At 45.1% G+C, this 19,452-nt stretch overlaps 1 long non-coding RNA gene and 1 pseudogene across 2 annotated transcripts; both read left to right on the top strand.

The window, feature by feature from the left end:
* The first annotated feature begins 9,722 nt into the window (after positions 1-9,722).
* On the top strand, positions 9,723-16,601 carry LOC147987812 (putative glucuronosyltransferase Os04g0103100 pseudogene; annotated as a pseudogene). Its single transcript, XR_015615322.1, has 2 exons — positions 9,723-10,060; positions 16,169-16,601. The product of XR_015615322.1 is annotated as a putative glucuronosyltransferase Os04g0103100 pseudogene (transcript).
* A 644-nt stretch (positions 16,602-17,245) lies between these two features.
* On the top strand, positions 17,246-18,937 carry LOC147987811 (uncharacterized). Its single transcript, XR_015615321.1, has 3 exons — positions 17,246-17,381; positions 17,495-17,526; positions 18,826-18,937. It is a non-coding gene; the product is annotated as an uncharacterized LOC147987811 (long non-coding RNA).
* The last annotated feature ends 515 nt before the right edge of the window (positions 18,938-19,452 follow it).

The raw sequence follows: 19,452 nt of genomic DNA, 5'->3' as shown, positions 1-19,452 counted from the left end.
AACTTAAACTTGTTAGCAAACATGCTTCTATGGTTACCACTCAAGTAGAACAAGTACTTAAGGCTCAAAAAGAAGTGCTTAATGAAATGAATAATAAGAAAAATGATTATGCTGTTAGAGTGGCTACTAGAACTGGTAGAATGACTCAGGAACCTTTGTATCCTGAAGGCCACCCTAAGAGAATCGACCAAGATTCTCAAAGAAATAATATTGATGTTCCTAGTTCTTCTAAAAAGAAGTAGAAGAAAAATGATAGAACTGTGCAAACTTCTAGTGAACCTATTGCTGAACCACCTGATAATCCAAATGATATATCTATGTCTGATGCTGAAACACAATCTGGTAATGAACATGAACCTAGTAAAAATGTTAATGATGATGTTCATGATGATGCTTAACCTAGAAATGACAATGATGTAGAAATTGAACCTACTATTGATCTTGATAACCCACAATCAAAGAATCAATGTTATGATAAAAGAGACTTTGTTGCTAGGAAACATGGTAAAGAAAGGGAACCTTGGGTTCAGAAACCCATGCCTTTTCCTCCAAAACCATCCAAGAAAAAGGATGATGAGGATTTTGAGCGCTTTGCTGAAATGATTAGGCCTATCTTTTTGCGCATGAGATTAACTGATGTGCTCAAAACAAATCCTTATGCTAAATATATGAAAGATATCATTACTAATAAAAGAAAGATACCGGAAGCTGAAATTTCCACCATGCTTGCTAATTATACTTTTAAGGGTGGAATACCAAAGAAACTTGGAGACCCCGGAGTACCTACTATACCTTGCTCCATTAAAAAGAATTATATTAAAACTGCTTTATGTGATCTTGGAGCCGGTGTTAGTGTTATGCCTCTCTCTTTATATCGTAGACTTGACTTGAATAAGTTGACACCTACTGAAATATCTTAGCAAATGGCTGATGAATCAACTGTTATACCTGTCGGTATTTGTGAGGATGTGCCCGTTGTGGTTGCAAACGTTACTATTTTAACGGACTTTGTTATACTTGATATTCCCGAGGATGATAGTATGTCAATTATTCTTGGAAGACCTTTTCTTAATACTGCAGGGGCTGTTATTGATTGCAACAAAGGCAATGTCACTTTTCATGTTAATGGTAATGAGCATACGGTACACTTTCCGAGGAAACAACCTCAAGTTCATAGTATCAACTCTATTGGAAAAATTCCATCGATTATATTTGGAGGTTTTGAATTTCCTCTTCCTACTGTCAAGAAGAAATATGGTATTCTTATTATTGGGGATATGCATATCCCCGTTGAGGTAACTTAGTGTTATTCGAAATTTCTCCGGTTTCATGATTATCGAAATGAGTTTGTTAACCAGACTTGATCAACCTTGTTAGTGGATTCTTTTTGATGAGCATGAGATGGATGAAACTAGAAGCACAAACTTCTGTACCCTCTTTATACTTTCTGTTAATTAGTAGAAATAAAGTAAAAATAGTATTTTTCTGTCTGTTCCCTGACTTATCCGTGCAATATAAAAATATCCCGAAAATAAAAGTCCTCAGAATGCCATGCCAATTTAATATATATTTTTCGGGAATATTTGAGGATTTACTGTGCAAAAATTACCACGGGAGGAGCTGCCAGCTGGCCACGAGGGTGGTGCCCCCCCCCCCTCTAGGGCGCGCCCCCCTGCCTCGTGGGCCCACAGTGGCCCTCCTCCATTTATCCCAGCACCCATCTTCTTCCTCTATCTCACACAAACCCGAAAAACCAACTCAAGCACGAGTTCCAGCCACTTTTGCTGTGATTTTCGATCTCCTTGCTCAAAGCACCTCTCGCAAAACTGCTTGGGGAGATTGTTCCTTGGTATGTGACTCCTCCATTGGTCCAATTAGTTTTTGTTCTAGTGCTTTATTCTTTGCAAAGTTGTGCTACATAGGTGACCATGTTCTTGAGCTTGCATGTCAAATTTATATGGTTCCAAGTAGTTCTAATGCTTGATATAGGCTCTAGGCACTTGTAGGAGTAGTTGCTATCAGTTTTATTGAAGTTGGTTTACTTTTATTCTGAAGTTACTAAAAATTTCAGAATTTTTTAGAGAAAAAAAATATGTTTAGGAAGATGTTCCAAGGTGGTTCCTCTAAGAAGCAAGGACCCAGGATTGCTATGCACGATGCTGACGAGGATCCACCAAGAGACGCTCCGGTACGGCCCTGTGAATGGCCGTCGGAAAATTTTATGGACCGTGCGTGAATTAAAGAAGAATTCAAATCATATTTGCGCAATGCCGGTCTTGAAGATTTTGAGGCTAACAAATGCCCCCAGTATCATGATCTCACAAGTTCATTTGTGAGGAGGTTTGAGTATTCATCTTCGCGTAATTCTCCTTCAGTCATGTTTGATCTTTATGACAAATCTTATACCATGGACCTAGAGGATTTCACTTCTGCTTGTGAACTTCCATCATGGGGCAGTATTAGGGATCCCCCTAAATCTGAATTTAGAAACTTTCTTGCTAGTATAACTGTGGGGGAATGCAGAGATATAACGCAGGCTACCATAGGGAGCATTCACTTTCCTGCTATACATTATTTTGCTCTTTTCATCGGTAGATGCATAAATGCTAAGGATGAAGCATGTCACATGTGTGTCCCTAATCTTAGCATTCTTAGGAGTGCTGTGTTAGGAGACCAATCTTATCATATGGGAGCCATTGTAGCTCGTAGGTTGCATCATAATAGACATAATGGAGATTTCTTTGGAGGAATTTTTGCAACCCGCTTAGCTCATTTTCTTGAAATAGACATTCGTGAGGGTGATATGGAGTTGCCTCCTGCATATTTAGATTATAAATCTATGGCTTCACACTAGTTTGTCGAGAGGCTTGAATCACCTCTCTTATATCGCTTAATTTTTGATAAATGACGTGTTTTCCGTATTACTCTCCCTGCTCCTGCCTTCTTTGATTCACAGACAAAAGGAAGATATGTTATTACCAGAGAGGAGGCAGAAGAGTCACTACAAGAAATATGTCAACTAGTGACCTTCTGTCAGTGACCCTGGAAGAATTGGTCATAGATCTATGACCATTTGAGACCAATTGGTCAAAAGCTGTTCGGGGGGCTCCAAACCCTAAACCATTGCGACCATTTTGGTCAGAAAGGTCGTAATTTCCTCACACGAAGTGGTCATAAAGCAAACAGCGCTAGTCCGCTGCCTTATTTCTAGTTAACGACCAATATAGATGGTCATAGCCTTGTAAATTGTGGTGGGTTGCGATGACTAGGCGCCATCTCATCAGTTTTGCCTATGTGTCATGTCCATGTGTGAATTTTTGCCCTAGGTTGTGAAGCAACCTATATTTCTGTTATTCCAAAAGTTCCTGAAAAATTCTCATAAATTTTTTGGATCATATCTTCATCAAATATGTCAAAAACCTTCGTTGCCTAGTTCAAAAATAATTCAACAATATTCATTTTCCTATTCTGTAAAGAGTAGCACTTTGTGAAGGAAGTACCACTTTGGCATGTCCAAATAGTATCCATTTTCTACAGGGCTTTCCTATGCCCAAATAACCATCCTACACCAAATGCCAGCTCAATCCATTCATTATTTTGAGCCTAGCTTCAACATTCGTATTTATGTCCAGTGTGGTACTTTGCAAAGCAAGAACCACCTAGGCTCCTCCTTTTGAGCTGAAAATTTGTGAAGACGGTCTTCTTATTAACTGATCATCCTCAGCCAAAACTCACGCCCATTAGCCATCTACATTTCCCGTACCGCTAATCAAACACTTGGCTGCTAATTCATGTTTGAGCATCGATCGGTCTCCTCGTGAGAATCTTATGTTGTAATTTTCTTCCTAGCACGTACCTGGGGAGTGCCCAACCCACTAGACATGCCTAGGCCGCCCAGAACACATGGCAACGCCACGGTCACGCGGTGACCACGCGCCGGGCATGCGAGTTTACGCGCTCTGGAGTTGGGGCCCTCGGCCACCACCCAAACCTTGACGTATCGCCACCAAACCATGTATTTATGATTAAATAGGTACTTATGTAACTAGAAATGATTTTTGGAAAAAATAAATAGCAAACTATGAGGCAGTTGCAGTTCAAATTTTACCCGCTTCCAACTGAATCGGCAGAAATTTGTCTTTTTCACGAGAGGTGGATCAAAACTTTTTACACCCAGCCATTTTGTCAATTATGAATTAAATATGTCCTAGTATTTTAGAAAATTGATTTGGTCCAATTTTGCAACAATTATTTGGGAGGTCCTTCACAAAAAAACCTCCTTTTGGGCACTTGAAAAATGGAAAATGTTTTTTTCGTCCAAGAAAATGGTTTTTTCGTCCAAGAAAATGAAAACTTCGTTAGGCAACATTGTTTGCCATTCCAATATGCACCATTGTGCGCAATATGAGATCATTTGAACAAACGATGCCATGAATGTGGCCATAAGATTGATCATTTTAGCTTGAAAGCCACTGATCTCCACACGTGATAGCTCGTTTTTTAGAACACTTTTTAAAATAATTGCCATATTACAAGTTTGTTATTTTTCCTGGGAACTTGGCCACATATAATGACACAACGCGAAGGTTTCCCAATTTTTTTATTTTTTTTGAATTTTTTATGCCCGTTTCAAAATGCGGTCAAAACGGCGGGAATGACCGTTCCTAGCTAGTGGTTGAATCTTGGAATTTTTTTGGCGTTTCTCTGATTAAATAGGTACTTATGTAACTAGAAATGATTTTTGGAAAAAAAAATAGCAAACTATGAGGCAGCTGCAGTTCAAATTTTACCCGCTTCTAGCTGAATCGGCGGAAATTTGTCTTTTTCACGAGAGGTGGATCAAAACTTTTTACACCCAACCATTTTATCAATTGTGAATTAAATATGTCCTAGTATTTTATAAAATTGATTTGGTCCAATTTTGCAACAATTATTTGGGAGGTCCTTCACAAAAAAACCTCCTTTTGGGCACTCGAAAAATGGAAAATGGTTTTTCCGTCCAAAGAAAATGAAAACTTCCTTACGAAACATTGTTTGCCATTCCAATATGCACCCTTGTGCACAATATGAGATCATTTGAACAAACTATGCCATGAATGTGGCCATAAGATTGATCATTTTGGCTTGAAAGCCATTGATCTCCACACGTGATACTCGTTTCTGAGAACACTTTTTTAAAATATTTGCCGTATTACAAGTTTGTTATTTTTACTGGGAACTTGGCCACATATAATGACACAATGCGAAGGTTTCCCAATTTTTTGATTTTTTTTTAATTTTTTATGCCCATTTCAAAATGCGGTCAAAATGGCGGGAATGACCGTTCCTAGCTAGTGGTTCAATCTTGGAATTTTTTTGGCGTTTCTCTGATTAAATAGGTACTTATGTACCCAGAAATGATTTTTGGAAAAAATAAATAGCAAACTATGAGGCAGCTACAGTTCAAATTTGACCCACTTCCAGCTGAATCGGCGGAACTTTGTCTTTTCACGAGAGGTGGATCAAAACTTTTTACACCCAACCATTTTGTCAATTGTGCATTAAATATATCCTAGTATTTTAGAAAATTGATTTGGTCCAATTTTGCAACATTTATTTGGGAGGTCCTTCACAAAAAAACCTCCTTTTGGGCACTCGAAAAATGGAAAATGGTTTTTTCGTCCAAAGAAAATGAAAACTTCATTAGGCAACATTGTTTGCCATTCCAATATGCACCCTTTTGCACAATATGAGATCATTTAAACAAACTATGCCATGAATGTGGCCATAAGATTGATCATTTGGCTTGAAAGTCATTGATCTCCACAGGTGATACTCGTTTCTGAGAACACTTTTTTAAAATAATTGCCGTATTACAAGTTTGTAATTTTTACTGGGAACTTAGCCACATATAATGACACAATGCAAAGGTTTCCCAATTTTTTGATTTTTTTAATTTTTTATGCCCGTTACAAAATGCGGTCAAAACAGCGGGAATGACCGTTCCTAGCTAGTGGTTGAATCTTGGAATTTTTTTGGCGTTTCTCTGATTAAATAGGTACATATGTATCCAGAAATGATTTTTGGAAAAAATAAATAGCAAACTATGAGGGAGCTGCAGTTCAAATTTGACCCACTTCCACCTGAATCGGCGGAAATTTGTCTTTTTCACGAGAGGTGGATCAAAATTATTTACACCCAACCATTTTGTCAATTGTGCATTAAATATGTCCTAGTATTTTAGAAAATTGATTTGGTCCAATTTTGCAACAATTATTTGGGAGGTCCTTCACAAAAAAACCTCCTTTTGGGCACTCGAAAAATGGAAAATGGTTTTTTCATCCAAAGAAAATGAAAACTTCATTAGGCAACATTGTTTGCCATTCCAATATGCACCCAGGATTGCTATGCGCGATGCTGACGAGGATCCACCAAGAGATGCTCCGGTACGGCCCTGTGAATGGCCGTCGGAAAATTTTATGGACCGTGCGGGAATTAAAGAAGAATTCAAATCATATTTGCGCAATGCCGGTCTTGAAGATTTTGAGGCTAACAAATTCCCCCAGTATCATGATCTCACAAGTTCATTCGTGAGGAGGTTTGAGTATTCATCTTCGCGTAATTCTCCTTCAGTCATGTTTGATCTTTATGACAAATCTTATACCATGGACCTAGAGGATTTCACTTCTTCTTGTGAACTTCCATCGTGGGGCAGTATTAGGGATCCCCCTAAATCTGAATTTAGAAACTTTCTTGCTAGTATAACTGTGGGGGGGTCCAGAGATATAACGCAGGCTACCATAGGGAGCATTCACTTTCCTGCTATACATTATTTTGCTCTTTTCATCGGTAGATGCATAAATGCTAAGGATGAAGCATGTCACATGTGTGTCCCTGATCTTAGCATTCTTAGGAGTGTTGTGTTAGGAGACCAATCTTATCATATGGGAGCCATTGTAGCTCGTAGGTTGCATCATAATAGACATAATGGAGATTTCTTTGGAGGAATTTTTGCAACCCGCTTAGCTCATTTTCTTGAAATAGACATTCGTGAGGGTGATATGGAGTTGCCTCCTGCATATTTAGATTATAAATCTATGGCTTCACACTAGTTTGTCGAGAGGCCTGAATCACCTCTCTTATATCGCTTAATTTTTGATAAACGACGTGTTTTCCGTATTACTCTCCCTGCTCCTGCCTTCTTTGATTCACAGACAAAAGGAAGATATGTTATTACCAGAGAGGAGGCAGAAGAGTCACTACAAGAAATATGTCAACTAGTGACCTTCTGTCAGTGACCCTGGAAGAATTGGTCATAGATCTATGACCATTTGAGACCAATTGGTCAAAAGCTGTTCGGGGGGCTCCAAACCCTAAACCATTGCGACCATTTTGGTCAGAAAGGTTGTAATTTCCTTACACGAAATGGTCATAAAGCAAACAGCGCTAGTCCGCTGCCTTATTTCTAGTTGTTAACGACCAATATAGATGGTCATAGCCTTGTAAATTGTGGTGGGTTGCGATGACTAGGCGCCATCTCATCAGTTTTGCCTATGTGTCATGTCCATGTGTCAATTTTTGCCCTAGGTTGTGAAGCAACCTATATTTCTGTTATTCCAAAAATTTCCGAAAAATTCTCATAAATTTTTTGGATCATGTATTCATCAAATATGTCAAAAACCTTCCTTGCCTAGTTCAAAAATAATTCAACAATATTCATTTTCCTATTCTGTTCAGAGTAGCACTTTGTGAAGGAAGTACCACTTTGGCATGTCCAAATAGTATCCATTTTCTATAGGGCTTTCCTATGCCCAAATAACCTTCCTACACCAGATGCCAGCTCAATGCATTCATTATTTTGAGCCCAGCTTCAACATTCGTATTTATGTCCAGTGTGGTACTTTGCAAAGAAATAACCACCTAGGCTCCTCCTTTTGAGCTGAAAATTTGTGAAGACGGTCTTCTTATTAACTGATCATCCTCAGCCAAAACTCACGCCCATTAGCCATGTACATTTCCCGTACCGCTAATCAAACACTTGGCTGCTAATTCATGTTTGAGCATCGATCGGTCTCCTCGTGAGAATCTTATGTTGTAATTTTCTTCCTGGCATGTACCTTGGGAGTGCCCAACCCACTAGACATGCCTAGGCCGCCCAGAACACATGGCAACGCCACGGTCACGCGGTGACCATGCGGCGGGCGTGCGAGTTTACGCGCTCTGGAGTTGGGGCCCTCGGCCACCGCCCAATCCTTGACGTATCGCCACCAAACCATGTATTTATGATTAAATAGGTACTTATGTAACTAGAAATGATTTTTGGAAAAAATAAATAGCAAACTATGAGGCAGGTGCAGTTCAAATTTTACCCGCTTCCAACTGAATCGGCAGAAATTTGTCTTTTTCACGAGAGGTGGATCAAAACTTTTTACACCCAGCCATTTTGTCAATTATGAATTAAATATGTCCTAGTATTTTAGAAAATTGATTTGGTCCAATTTTGCAACAATTATTTGGGAGGTCCTTCACAAAAAAACCTCCTTTTGGGCACTTGAAAAATGGAAAATGTTTTTTTCGTCCAAGAAAATGAAAAATTTGTTAGGCAACATTGTTTGCCATTCCAATATGCACCCTTGTGCACAATATGAGATCATTTGAACAAACTATGCCATGAATGTGGCCATAAGATTGATCATTTTGGCTTGAAAGCCTTTGATCTCCACACGTGATAGCTCGTTTTTGAGAACACTTTTTTTAAAATAATTGCCGTATTACAAGTTTGTTATTTTTCCTGGGAACTTGGCCACATATAATGACACAATGCGAAGGTTTCCCAATTTTTTAATTTGTTTTGAATATTTTATGCCCGTTTCAAAATGCGGTCAAAACGGCGGGAATGACCGTTCCTAGCTAGTGGTTGAATCTTGGAATTTTTTTGGCGTTTCTCTGATTAAATAGGTACTTATGTAACTAGAAATGATTTTTGGAAAAAAATAAATAGCAAACTATGAGGCAGCTGCAGTTCTAATTTTACCCGCTTCCAGCTGAATCGGCGGAAATTTGTCTTTTTCACAAGAGGTGGATCAAAACTTTTTACACCCAACCATTTGGTCAATTGAATATTAAATATGACCTAGTATTTTAGGAAAATGATTTGGTACAATTTTGCAACAAATATATGATAGGTCCTTCACAAAAAAACTTATTTTGGGCACTCGAAAAATGAAAAATGAAATTTCTGTGCAAAGAAAATGAAAACTTCCTTAAGCAAAATTGTTTGCCATTTCAAGATGCACCCTTGTGCAATTATTTGGTAGCTTCTTCTTAACAAAAAAATCATTTTGGACACTAAAAAATGAAAAATAAAATGCTGACATGACTTTACATTTTATTTTTATTTGACCACGACCAATTTTGGATGGTCATAACGTCCAATTTTAGATGATCATAACGTCATACACACGTACTCCGTTCTGATTGGGCCATAGCCATCTCATGCGGATCATGCATCAAACTCCATTGGATGCTCCTGGATCCAACGGTAGCCCTTGCCCCCTCACCTCTCACGCACACCACAGCCCAAACCCTAGCTCACATCACACCCCTTCCCTCATCGCACCCCTCCTCCCCCCATCTCCTCGCCGCCACCGCCACCTCCCGATCCAATCTCTCCCCGCCGCCTCCCGATCCAACCTCCCACCCACTGCCAACCTCGCCGTCCCTCCCTCCCCTCACCATCTCTCCCTTGTCTCTCCCTCTCCCCCGCACCACTCCTCGCCTACTACATCAACCGGATGGGCCAGACGCTGCGCCTCGTCCGCCTGCCTGTGATCTGGGTCGTCGTCGAGGCCAGCAAGCCCTCCCTGGAGGCCGCCCTGGCGCTGCACCACACCGCCGTCATACACCGCTACGCCGGCTGCTGCGACGGCCTCAACGCCTCCCCCGCAGTCGACTTCCGCCCGCACCAGCTCAACGCCGGCCTCGAGGTCGTCGAGAACCACCTCCTCGATGGCGTCGTCTACTTCGCCGACGAGGAGGGAATCTACTCCCTGCCGCTCTTCGACCGCCTCCGCTAGATCAGGTATCTCCCCCTCCACTCCGCCGCCCCGCTTCATCTCCGTCGTGATCCGGTGCCGCCGACCACCCCCGCGTCTCTGTCACCCCGCCATCTAAGCAACGATGCCCACTCATCCTCTGCGTCGCCCCTCCCCACACGCACCTGGGCCGCCTCCCCTTCGCCTGCTGTACGAGGCCCAGCAGCCCTCTGTTGGATTCGGTTTTCAAACTGAACATTTTGGTGTGGTGCCCTGTATCAAGAATTCGATCTGAAACTTCTGAAACTGAAGGATCGAACAGGAGCCTCTAGTAGACAGACTAGTATTCCCTTGTCAAATGCTTACTCCATTTTACTAGATTCAGTTATACCCTACAATTTTTTTTACAAAGGTTATACCCTGCAGTTTAGCTCTGTGTTATGAGGTATTGACCATCTGTTTGTTGATATTGATGTATCTGATAGTTCACTTGCAGCAAATCTTGCATGAATTAGGGATTCTTCAACTGAACTTCTCTTTCATTGTACCACCAAATACTGAAGTTTTGCTATGTGTTTTTGTCTATATAGAATTTCATTGATTCCCTCTTCTTTCAGTAGTTACATGGCTTGAGGTCTTTGTATTCTTTCGAATAGGATGTACTGTTCTATGCAAAAGATCCGATTTGCACAAACATAGTTATCTGCATGTGTGTCGGTGTACTAGAGTAGGGGTACCCTAGTATCCCAAACTTGTGCACGGGCAGTCGCAGCGTCCCGCGGCAAGGCTTGCCGGGTGACCGCCAAGGTCCTCTGTGGTTCCTTTGGAGCCATTCAAGAACAAAGTATCTAAGCCAAGGAGACAAGACCCCGGCAAGAGGAGCTTGCCGGGAAGGCCAACCAAGGCACCTCAAGGAACTTGCCGCCACGTGCCACGCGCCCCGGCAAGGCCCAGTGAGCGACAAGCTCCCGGACGCGACAAGACAACGACCGCGGCAAGGCGCTTGCCGCGGGAAGCCACCACTCTGTGCCCGCGCTCCAGCGCATCCACCAACGTGTCGCTCTGGGACCCTTCCAGGCGTACGTGGCGGGAGGCTGTGCAGCCAGGGGTGCGCGGTGGCAAGCGGCGCTGACAAGATTGCCATCGTGGCAAGCGGTGGCGTCCCTGACGGTCCCTTTTGCACTGTTTAGGCGACGCAGACGGGCATTTAATACCCTTGTCCCCTGCCGTCAGGGTTAGGTATGATACACTGTAGCAGGTAGCTGTACCTACCGCAGCACCTTTCCATTTTTACCCTTGTCTACGTTGCCACCTGTCGGTGACCCCTTGAGCATATAAAAGGAGGCCCATGCGCAACGTAGGGGGGGTTAGCTGGTTAACGGGCTAGCTAGTTAGCTAGTTCGGAGAACACTCCCGCTCGGTCTCGTTAGCTGCTGGTGTGTACTGTAGCACTCCGCGCTCCCGAGCAAGAAATCAATACAAACCACAAAGCAGTAGTAGGGTTTTACGCATCCGTGTGGCCCGAACCTGGGTAAACTGCTCGCGTGCCTCGCCTCGATCCGCTCTTTGCACGGCCTCCGCCCTCACCGAATCGAAAGGGACTCGGCTCGCCGGTCCCATAGGTGTTCGTGGATCAGTCCCCCAACATCTTTGGCGCGCCAGGTATGGGGGCGTCGAGGTTGTGTGAACCAGATCCGGCGTTCTCGCGAGCTAGATCTTCATCATCTTCATCGACATGCCGCTGAAGAAGAAGGTTTCGGAGGCGGCTGCTCTGTCCGCGCCGAACCCACCACCGCCGGAGCAAATGGCTGGTGGGGCGGACGCCGGCGGAAGAACGGGCGTCGACGAGGGAGCTCACGGTGCTGCCAGGTCCAAGGACAAGGTTGCGCTGCCCATCGGCGGCGTGGCCGGCTCCCACAATGACCGGGCGCACTCCAAGACCTCGGCGTCCGTGCATGCACCGCGCCCATCTCAGGAGGCGCGGGACCGGCAGCGTCATGGTACCCATGGTACCGTGCGTTTGCTGAGCCAAGATCGACGACTGGAGGGCCACCATTCAGAGTCTCATCGGCTTTGCCAATGGCGACACTCAACGGCAGCCGAGCACATCGCAGCCGCGGCAAGTAAGCCAGGCACAAGCCGGTGGCGACAAGACCGGTGGGGGAGCAACCACTGTGCACTCTCCGCCCCGAAGGCCAAGATCGCCGACTCGCCGGATCCACCTCGACAGCGACTCCACCGCGTCATCAGATCCACGAGCTCGTCGCGATCAGCGCCAAGTTCTTCACGAACGACAGCAAGAAGAGGAAGTTGATTTCTGGTGACTATTTTCCGGCAGGGCTTCCCGAAGCCGCCGCCAAGAAGGTCCCCAAGATCAACGCCAAGAGCGCTGAGGAGCAGTCTGCTCCGGCAAGCCCCAGGGTTTGTTCCGTTGAAGCAGAGGCTCCCGGCAAGTTTTGCTCCGGCAAACTTGCCGGGGAACGTCAAGCTCTGGCGGAGCCGCAGGTTCTCACCGTAGAAGCGGACGTTCCCACAGCAACAGATTTGCCTTGCGCTGAGGAGCACTCTGCTCCGGCAAACCCCAGGGTTTGTTCCGTTGAAGCAGAAGCTCCCGACAAGTTTTGCTCCGGCAAGCTTGCCGGGGAACGTCAAGATCCGGCAAGCCCCAGGGTTTGTTCCGTTGAAGCAGATGTTCCCGACAAGTTTTTCTCCGGCAAACTTGCCGGGGAACGTCAAGCTCCGGCGGAGCCGCAGGTTCTCGCCGTAGAAGCGGACGTTCTCGCAGCAACAGATTTGCCTTGCGCTGAGGAGCAGTCTGCTCCGGCAAGCCCCATGGTTTGTTCTGTTGAAGCAGATGTTCCCGACAAGTTTTGCTCCGGCAAACTTGCCGGGGAACGTCAAGCTCCGGCGGAGCCGCAGGTTCTCGCCGTAGAAGCGGACGTTCCCGCAGCAACAGATTTGCCTTGTGCTGAGGAGCACTCTGCTCCGGCAAGCCCCAGGGTTTGTTCCGTTCAAGCAGATGTTCCCGAAAAGTTTTGCTCCGGCAAACTTGCCGGGGAACGTCAAGCTCTGGCGGAGCCGCAGGTTCTCGCCGTAGAAGCGGACGTTCCCGCAGCAACAGATTTGCCTTGCGCTGAGGAGCACTCTGCTCCGGCAAACCCCAGGGTTTGTTCCGTTGAAGCAGAAGCTCCCGACAAGTTTTGCTCCGGCAAGCTTGCCGGGGAATGTCAAGCTCCGGCAGAACCGCAGATTCTCGCCGTAGAAGCGGATGTTCCCGCGGCAGCAGATTTGCCGGAACCTGTTCCGGCAACCACCTTTTGTACAAGTCTTGCCGCTGTTGCATGTAATCCTTTGTACAAAGCCGGGCGCAGACCCCGTGCATAAGTAAAACTCATGTGCTCCGCACATTTTGTCAATTTCATGCTCTCTATTTTTTTGGCATATATGATCTGACACTTTGTGCAGCACCTACTCCACGGTAAGCGATAACGAGCCATAAGGCTCCATATCTTTATTTTCTCTTCTTTCTTTTTTCTCAAGGAAAGGAAGGTTCCCTCGCCCACAAGTTTGCCGGGGGGAAAGGAGAAGATAATGGTATGGACCAGGCGTCGTTCAAGAAAGTTTCGTCTTGCCAGGAAGCAAACAACTGAAAAGATAAGTTGCCAAAGTTTGAGCAGTCAGATTTTTTTAAAAAAATTAAGTTATCTTCCTTGAACGACCGTGCTTTGTATGGAAAACCTGTGCGCGGAGGAACCAACTCGTAGCTTGTGGCGCCCTTACTTTGTTTCGAGTCCGCTCAACAACTTAAGTGAGCTGCGACTAGTTGTCGCGCCCTTACTTTGTTTCGAGTCCACTCAACAACTTAAGTGAGCTGCGACTAGTTGCGACAAGGTTTCTTGTCGGCAGCGGCACCGCCAGCAGGCTGCTGACGTCCCGCACTCAGCGCTCGCGGCTAAGGTGCCTGCGCCGGCAAGTTCCCTAAAAGCGTAGGGTAAAAACATACAAAGCAAGGAGTCGAAGTAAAGGGAATAACATTTCAATGGCTACCCAAAATAAAGTTATATTACAAAATAGCTTGTCGCAGCTCTAACAGATCGTTTTCATAACTTGATCGATAGCGACAAGAAAAAGGAAGAAACGGGCGGCCTAGTCTGCGCGATCGCCCTCAATCCTCTTGATCCCGCTCACCTTGTCCACAATGGGTGCAACAAGGGCCTTGAGCTCCTCCAGATCGGCATCTGGCGGCAAGGTCCTGAGGACATTGGTGAGGCAGAGGCCCGGGTTGCGGAAGGCCACCTTCATCAACACCTTCTGAAGGTCTCCCGCGCAGATCTTGCGCGACTCGTCGGCCAGCTGCTTTGGGATCCTCTCCCGGAGTCGCTGGAGGGCCGTCGCCACGCCCTTGAAGAACAAGACAAGCTTGGCGCTGGGTTGGAGGTTCTCGTCGGAGGGATACCCGAGATCCTCCATCCCCAGCTGCGCCAACTCCCTGTCAATGTCTGCGGCAAGCTTGGGGGGGAAGACTGCCCGCTCCTTCCGAAGCGCCACAAGCCGCTGCGCCTCGATCGACTTCACGACCTTCCCCTTGTCGGCTTTTGGAGCCATGGCGGAAGTGGTGGAGGAGGTCGACGGCGTTGGTGGTGCTGGTGGCGATGGGGGGCGGAGCGCTGCTCTCTCTTTCTCAGCTTTGGGAAGGCGAGGGAGCGGCAGAGATTTCTGAGATTGGAAGCAGCAACTGGCAAATGGGCGAGCTGCCCCTGTTTCCTCTGCTTATAAAGAGGGAGGGGGCGGACGTTTCGCATTTCCGAATAAAGAAACCACCCACGATCTCTCCCACGATGCCGCATTCAACGCGTGCCGTTCGGGGAGGGCGCGGTGGATATGGAGAGAGATACGGCGTAACCTAGGCCGCGCGTGCCCGTGCCCTGTTTTGGGCCGGGCCCAACAGCGCTCGGCACCGTGTATGGCCCAGGCCCGGGGGCTCCTGTCGGTGTACTAGAGTAGGGGTACCCTAGTATCCCGAACTTGTGCACGGGCAGTCGCAGCGTCCCGCGGCAAGGCTTGCCGGGTGACCGCCAAGGTCCTCCGTGGTTCCTTTGGAGCCATTCAAGAACAAAGTATCTAAGCCAAGGAGACAAGACCCCGGCAAGAGGAGCTTGCCGGGAAGGCCAACCAAGGCACCTCAAGGAACTTGCCGCGACGCGCCACGCGCCCCGGCAAGGCCCAGTGAGCGACAAGCTCCCGGACGCGACAAGACAATGACCACGGCAAGGCGCTTGCCGCGGGAAGCCACCACTCTGTGCCCGCGCTCCAGCGCATCCACCAACGTGTCGCTTTGGGAACCTTCCAGGTGTACGTGGCGGGAGGCTGTGCAGCCAGGGGTGCGCGGTGGCAAGCGGCGCTGACAAGATTGCCATCGTGGCAAGCGGTGGCTTCCCTGACGGTCCCTTTTGCACTGTTTAGGCGACGCAGACGGGCATTTAATGCCCTTGTCCCCTACCGTCAGGGTTAGGTATGATACACTGTAGCAGGTAGCTATACCTACCGCAGCACCTTTCCATTTTTACCCTTGTCTACGTTGCCACCTGTCGGTGACCCCTTGAGCATATAAAAGGAGGCCCATGCGCAACGTAGGGGGGGTTAGCTGGTTAACGGGCTAGCTAGTTAGCTAGTTCGGAGAACACTCCCGCTCGGTCTCGTTAGCTGCTGGTGTGTACTGTAGCACTCCGCGCTCCCGAGCAAGAAATCAATACAAACCACAAAGCAGGAGTAGGGTTTTACGCATCCGTGCGGCCCGAACCTAGGTAAACTGCTCGCGTGCCTCGCCTCGATCCGCTCTTTGCACGGCCTCCGCCCTCACCGAATCGAAAGGGACTCGGCCCGCCGGTCCCATAGGTGTTCGTGGATCAGTCCCCCGACAATGTGCTTCCTGACTTGGTATTTTGTTATATCTTGTTGGTTGAATGTATGGTGGTTCTAGTATAGTGGTAGTATATTCAGGTTTGGTGTGTTGCTGTGAGGTTAATCCCTTCGGAAACATTCTTTGAGAATTTTGTAATGCCTCCTTTGGGGTGTTGATACAATATTGCGCAAGTTCTATTGTATGTGAGTTTCTTTTGTTACTGCAAAGCATTGATACAATATGTCATTTGCAGGGAGCTCGCTCTGCATCCGAGTCTCAGTCATCCTGCACAGCAAGGAGCCGGACCAAGGGAGCAAGCAGCGCTGCTGGTTCCTTGAGACATGAGCATGTGTGGAGTAATTTTGCTTAGAGTATTTAACAATATTGTGACGAATGTCACCGACACAACTTATATAGTTTGGTCTTCGTCTGATTTAGTTATTCCATCTTGTGTTCCTGTAGTATACTAACAAATGCCTCGCTGTGAGTTGTTGGCTGTTTTCATTCTAGTCTGAATATGATCATGTATCCTGTAGAATTGGATTTCTCTGGCTGTTCCGTAAACTGAATTTGGTTCAGTTAAAAAACTGCACTACCTGACAGTTTTGGCAGCGAGCTTCTAACTGAAAAACGAGTTTGTTATGCTCATAATTTCAAGTTGTCCTCTACATATGAGTTGTAAAGCATGTTCTAAGGTTTCCGTAGAGTACTCGTTTTCTTCGTTTGGATGTATGGTTTGAGAGAAGCCGTCTATTTAGTTTGCTGTCTAGAAATATAATACAATTTAATGTCGGTGGCGGTCTTGTCTTAGATAGATTCTGTAGTGTATTAATCTCACTGGGTAGAGTGGCCTACTTGCACATATAGTACAGTTTAATGTCGACATTATCATCATCAGGTCCCTGTTCCCTCTATTCTCTCCTGCCTTGTGATGTTAGTCTGTGTGCGCTCACTAGTATTGTTAGATCCTGTAAGTTGAATCGATGGTAGTGGTAGTAGAGTAGTATTTTTCTTTAGGTGAACCTGTTATAACTGACCATATCAGCACTAGTATCACATTTAGATTTAAAATGCTGACTGGAAATGTATGTACTCGGTATTAGTCTTGTAGCATGGTCAGATTTAGAGACTCAACTCGTTTCTTCTTTTGTTCCTACAAGACGATTCAGCTTAACTTTAAAAAGTAACAGTAAATTTGGATACTGCCAGACACAAGAGAAGACTTTTACAATGATAGTATGTGCTACATTTCATCCCGGGTTGTATAACATATCTGTTACTGCAGGTCACCCATCCTTGAGGAGAAGAAGGAGGGAGGCATCTAGCTGGACATCGAGGGCCTGCTCTGCTCCTCTTCTTTCTTGACCATCGATAACTCCAGGTTCCCGGGCTTCCAAGGCGTGCCAGCACACCGCCGCCATACCTCCTCTGCTCTCTGGGCTCGGACCAATCGCTCGACCCTTCAGGTACGCATGTCTCCTGCTATTATCTCAACCCTGTGAGTGCCAACTTGCCTCTTGCCTGCCAAGAGTGTTGACTGAATTGCTTCTGATACATGTATGTGTGTGTTTGTGTGCAGCACAAGCCCTGCAGCAGCCGACGTGGGTTCAGGTGTCCCCTCCCCTGATGGCTATAAATCTACCATGCTCTGCTAATTCTATGCAAGCACTGTTAGGCGTCCATTTGTATTTGCAAATTAGCAGTAGCTTGCAGAATATGTGCCGTCCAAAGCGTTGCCTTAATACGATATGCGTATCATTAGCTGGTATCCATATGGAGATAGTTTAGCAGAGGAAGAAATAAACACCTATGTTTCTTGGTCCGTGAAATTGCATTGGAGAGATGGGTCTATTATATATAGGCGATACATTACACTAGTTGAATTTGACCACGCACCGACTCCAACAAGTGATACGTGCATGCTAATTGTTATTAGCTTCAAAACCTAGTAAATGCCTTCTTGCACTAGGTACACCCTTGAATTTTTGTCCTTTACAACCTGATCGATGTACAACCTGTTTGCTTGAAAGTAATTTTAGTTGATTCTTTGATGGAGCGCTAAGACTATGCATGGAACATTAGTTTTTATTATCTAAAACTACCGCCGTGTGATATGCATGTGCCTAGTTTGTTTTTATTAGTTTTTATTATATAAAGTACCTCCCTGGAACATTGTTTGTCACCTTGTTTCCACTGATATGCAGGATATTGTTTGCTGCTTATGCTTTTCTGATCGACAGTATCAGGCAGTAACACATTAATTAGTCTCTTGGTTACTTGAAATCAAATCCATGATTTTGTTATGTACTGTTTGCTCACAGTTAAGTACAAGTTAACCTTTCATGTTAAGGCAAACCTGAGAACACTTGCTTGTGAGAACCAACTGGACTTCTTAGATATATCCAAGTGAAGATGTACTGTTACTATGGCAGTGAATTTTATCTATGTGAGATTAGAATTTGAGTGCCATCATTCATCTTATGATATCTTGTTCTCTATGATAACTATTGACTTGCAAGATACAATGTTGATTTACTATATATACCCGCACAGCAAGTATATGGTGTTGTCTTATGGTTATGCTGCCTATGTCACCGATATTTAACTCTGCTATCTCATTCTGTCTTTATTATAAGCTTGGCTAACCTTGTAGATGTTGTCCTTCGTTCATCTACAGGACACCATCATGCATATGTTTATTCGGTTTGAACTTTGCATATTTTTTTGGTTTGAACTTTGCATATGTTTATTTAGTTTGAACTCTGCATGACATGAAGTAATTATTTCCAGTGTTTTTTTCAACTTTTTTTTGCTGTCACTTGATATATACTCAGCTTGTACTTGAAGATGTGGTTTAATAATGGTGATTTTGTTCTACTTGGATGCATTGGTACCCCCCCCCCATCATAGAGCGCACGGATGCAATGGCGGCAAGAAGATGATGGTCATGTGCATCATCAAGCACACCATGGTGATAATATACCTCCTCACAAATGCTAACTAAATCCAGATCGACGTTGTCATCCACATGTGTCTCTCTCGGTTCCCTTTATCCTGCGTTTGTGATGTAGTGTATGTGCTTTGACTAGTAATGTTAGATCCTGCCTATTGAATGGATGGTCGTGGTAGTAGAATGGCATTGTTGTTTTAGGTGCAATGTGTTGCCATGAGGTTACAGTACCTGCACTTCATGCATATTCATAGTCTCTGTTTTCTTGTATGAATAAAAAAGCATGGTACTAGCTGGATTTGCGTTATCATTCTATATATAGAACTGTTCTTTTTTGAATGGAATGTTGATAATATATTGGTTCTATTTGTTCTGATTCTTCTCAGCTTATTCATGTAACAGGGTGGACGGCATGTTGCTGTTCTGTTAGCCCAGTTCTGAATGATCGCTATCGAAGGAGCTCCATGCTGAAGAAGAAAACAATTGTAGAGCTTATCAAGTATCTAGTTGTTACCCTATAGAGCTTGTAATTGTGATTTCCATACCTGTAGAGCTTGTATCGTTATTCCACTTGTAGAGCTTGTAAA

The sequence above is a fragment of the Triticum urartu genome, chromosome 2A (assembly GCF_056163025.1).
Source record: "Triticum urartu cultivar PI428250 chromosome 2A, HENAU_Tu73, whole genome shotgun sequence".
Classification (NCBI taxonomy): Eukaryota; Viridiplantae; Streptophyta; class Magnoliopsida; order Poales; family Poaceae; genus Triticum; species Triticum urartu.
Note: the sequence above shows the minus strand (reverse complement) of the source record. Positions and strands in the feature narration are given on the sequence as shown.